The 4,320-nt window shown below is 48.6% G+C and overlaps 1 long non-coding RNA gene across 1 annotated transcript; it reads right to left on the bottom strand.

Moving 5' to 3' along the window:
• Nucleotides 1-3,820: 3,820 nt before the first annotated feature.
• Nucleotides 3,821-4,320, bottom strand: LOC120113151. Its single transcript, XR_005514975.1, has 3 exons — nt 4,297-4,320; nt 4,077-4,176; nt 3,821-3,963 (listed from the first exon to the last, which is right to left on the bottom strand). It is a non-coding gene; the product is annotated as an uncharacterized LOC120113151 (long non-coding RNA).

A 4,320-nucleotide genomic window follows, 5' to 3' on the forward strand; every position in this document is an offset into this window, starting at 1 on the left:
TTGCTGAAAGGATGAACAGAACAATTAATGAGCGTGCCAGGAGTATGAGGATACATGCTGGATTGCCACAGCAGTTTTGGGCAGAAGCAGTTAACACTGCTGCCTACTTGATCAACAGAGGGCCATCAAAGAAACTTGAATTTAGAATTCCTGAGGAAGCATGGACAGCGAAGAAGATTGATTTGGCGCACTTACGAGTATTCGGTTGTACCAGTTATGTCCATGTTGATTCCAATCAAAGAAGCAAATTAGACGCCAAATCAAAGAAGTGCATTTTCGTTGGATACGGAGGTTAACAATTTGGGTATCGTTTTTGGGATCCCGAACACAGGAAGATCATTCGTAGTAATGATGTGGTATTTAATGAGAAAATGCAGCAGAGCACTGAATCAGAAACAAAACCTGTTGAGCCGTGTTTTGTGGATCCTGAAGAGGAGTCTACAAATTCTGGTCAGAAGACTCAGTCAGAGCAAGAACCTGAAGTATTGGCACCCTCTCCACAACTAAGAAGGTCCACTCGTAGTACTCATGGGAAGCCTCCTCAAAGGTATGATGGGACTCTTAGTTATTTGCTGCTCACAGATAATGGCGAACCTGAATGCTTCACGGAGGCATTGGAGGTTGATACCAGGAAGGAGTGGGAGTTGGCCATGGATGATGAGATGGAGTCATTGGAACAGAATCAAACGTGGGATTTGGTGGATCTGCCCAAGGGGAAGAAAGCACTGTCAAACAAATGGGTTTACAGGCTGAAGGAAGAGCAGAATGGGAAGAAACGGTACAAGGCCAGGCTGGTTGTAAAAGGATTTCAGCAGAGAGCAGGTATTGACTTCACGGAGATCTTTTCTCCTGTAGTCAAGATGAGTTCTATTCGGGCGGTGCTGAGCATGGTGGCAGTAGAGAATCTTCACTTAGAGCAGCTTGATGTGAAGACAGCTTTTCTTCACGGAGATCTCGATGAGGAGATATATATGCAGCAGCCGGAGGATACATTGCAGCTGGCACGGGTGACTTGGTTTGCAAATTGAAGAAAAGCCTCTATGGTTTGAAACAGGCGCCCAGGCAATGGTATCTCAAGTTCGATAGTTACATGCTTGAGATAGGATACAGGAGATGTCAGGAGGATCACTGTTGCTACTTCCGGGACTTCGGTACATCTTATATTATCTTGCTATTATATGTTGATGACATGTTAGTTGCAGGAGCTAGCATGCATGAGATTGCAAAATTGAAGCTGAAGCTGTCAGAAAAATTTACAATGAAGGATCTAGGAGCAGCGAAACAAATCCTTGGAATGCGGATCAGCAAAGATAGGTCTAAACATATCCTCAGACTATCTCAGGCGGAGTACATCAGCCGAGTACTCAGGAGATTCTGCATGGAGGGTGCCAAACCTGTTGGCACACCGCTGGGTGCCCACTTTAAGCTTTCAAAAGGACAAAGTCCGAAGACGCGGGTGGAGGAGCTCAATATGTCAAAAATCCCGTATGCATCGGCGGTGGAGAGCTTGATGTACGCTATGGTCTGTACGAGACCTGACATTGCTCAAGCAGTGGGAGTTGTGAGTCGCTTTATGAGCTGCCCAGGCTTGGAGCATTGGCGTGCGGTCAAATGGATACTGAGGTATCTGAGAGGCACGGAGCACATGTCATTGTGCTATGGAGGTTCTGAGATCCGGTTACAGGGCTTTGTGGACTCAGACATGGCAGGAGACTTGGACGGCAGGAGGAGCACGACAGGGTACTTGTTCACCCTGGGCAGTGGAGCCGTCAGTTGGATTTCCAGGTTGCAACCAGTTGTTGCATTGTCGACTACGGAGGCGGAGTATGTGGCAGCCACAGAGGCGTGCAAGGAACTAATATGGCTTCAGGGCTTGATGAAGGAGCTTGGGAAGGAGCAGAAGGATTGCATGTTATATTCAGATAGTCAAAGTGCAATTCATCTGGCAAAGAATTCAGCTTTCCATTCAAGGACGAAGCATATTGACATACGGTACCACTTTGTGAGGTCATTGCTCGAGCAGGGACTCGTCAAGTTGGAGAAGGTTCATACAAGTCAGAATCCTGCAGATATGTTGACGAAGGTCGTCACGGTGGAGAAGCTGAGGAGTTGTTCAGCTTCTGCTGGTCTTCATGCTTGAAGACGTTGAGGAGGCATCGTACCTATCTCACTAGGATGATTCAGTTTCAGTGGGAGCACAGAGGAGAGCCAAGTAACAAGAGGATATACCCAAGGTCTCCAAGTGGGAGATTGTTGGGGTATGTGGAGACCATTGGTGATGAAGAGAATTGAAGGAGAATCAATTCTGCATAATTCTGTCTGGCGGACTGTCGGAGTCGACTCGAGCTACAGTCGAGTCGACTCGGGAACAGTCGAGTCGACTCGGGAACAGTCGAGTCGACTCGGGAACAGTCGAGTCGACCCGGGAGGAGAAAGGCCAGAAGACCGAGAAAACCATGTTTCTGTCTCGACTGTCAGAGTCGACTCGAGCTACAGTCGAGTCGACTCGAAGCATCGTCGAGCCGACTCGAGCTACAGTCGAGTCGACTCGAGCTACAGTCGAGTCGACTCTAGATCGTGCCAGTTTTGTCCAGACGTGCCAGAGTCGACTCGAACCACAGCCGAGTCGACTCGGGCTCGCGAAAAATCGTACGGACGATTTTCTTTTGGTGTTTTTGGTGGCGTTTCGACGGCTATGATCATCTGAAGGTCTTGAGACTATATATAGGACTCATGAGAGCCCTAGGAGGATAGATATTCAAGGATAATTTTGAGAGAGACTCTTGTTTTGTGCGGCTAGGGTTCTAGAGAAGAAGAGGATTGGGATCCTACTTCTTGTGCAAAGGGAATTCTGTGTGAATCTCTTGTAGAGCGATCGCGTGTGATCGTTCGGGTGTGTGCTATCTCTGTAATCTGTTCATCCTAATTGAGATTTGGAGCGGTGGAGGACGTAGGCTACTTGTAGCCGAACCTCGTTACATCTTTGTGTTTGCTTTGCTATGTTCTTCCTATTTCTTCTTCTTTTGGTTTGATAATCTGCTGCGGTGCTCAAGTGTTTTACCCTATTGATACCACGGGGTAATCTTTTGCCCTTCGCAGCAGAAGCGAAGCAGTGATCCTTGAGTTCGGTGTCGAGGGAGCGAGAGAGTGCTTATCCGTTTGCTTCTCTCTTTGCTTGTCCGACGTTGGTGGTTGTACCGGTGTGAGTGGGTTCCGGTGCGGGTCGCTGCCAACAAGTGGTATCAGAGCTATTAGTATTCTGCAATGGCGGATGAAGGGAAGTTGCGAATTGAGAAGTTCAATGGCACGAACTTCGGATTTTGGAAGATGCAAATAGAGGATTATCTTTACTAGAAGGATCTCTATTTACCTCTTGGAGGTAGAGCGAAGAAACCAGAGAAGATGTCCGATGAAGACTGGGAGGTCCTCGATCGGAAGACGCTCGGCATCATTAGATTGTCACTTGCATCCCAAGTGGCATTCAACATCAAAAACGAGAAGACGACAATGGAGTTGATGGCAACATTGTCGCGGATGTACGAGAAACCCTCAGCATCAAACAAGGTATTTCTCATGAAGAGGTTGTTTAATCTTCGTATGAAAAATGGCGGCAGCGTAGCAGAATACTTCAACGAGTTCAACGGACTCACGGCCCAGTTGGAGTCAGTGGAGATTAGTTTTGACGATGAGATTCGGGCATTGCTAATCCTCTCCGGACTGCCTGATAGCTGGGAGGGCCTGGTGATGGCGGTGAGCAACTCTTCGGCGACGGGGAAGTTGATCTTTGATGACGTTGTGAATTCCTGATACTGCCTGAAAAACAAAATGCATTCGGTGTACCAGGCTCGGACTAAACAATCAATATGCAATTAATAAATGTTAAAAGAGAGTATGAGGATCACTTACCTCAGACGACGACCGAGTAGCTAGGGCTCGGGATGGAGGTTTGATGTCGGCGCGCAGCTAGGGCATCGACCGAGAGAGGATGAGGAGGGGGGCCGGGCGAGCGTCAAAGACAAGAAGAAAACAAACAGGAGGAGGAGGAGGAGGAGGAAGAGGAGGAGGAGGAGGCTTACCTCAGACGACGGCGAGGTCGACGGCGGCGGAGAAGCGGAATCTTTGATCGCCGATCGAGGCTAGGGATGGAGGTGAGATCAGTTTGATGTCGGCGTGCAGCTAGGGCATCGACCGAGAGAGTATGAGGAGAGGGGGCCGGGCGAGCGTTAAAAACAAGAACAAAACAAAGAATAGGAGGAGGACGAGGAGGAGGAGGAGGAGGAGAAGGAGGAGGCTTACCTCAGAGAAGGAGGAGGAAGACGG

Source organism: Phoenix dactylifera, chromosome 14 (assembly GCF_009389715.1).
Source record: "Phoenix dactylifera cultivar Barhee BC4 chromosome 14, palm_55x_up_171113_PBpolish2nd_filt_p, whole genome shotgun sequence".
In the NCBI taxonomy this organism is placed as follows: Eukaryota; Viridiplantae; Streptophyta; class Magnoliopsida; order Arecales; family Arecaceae; genus Phoenix; species Phoenix dactylifera.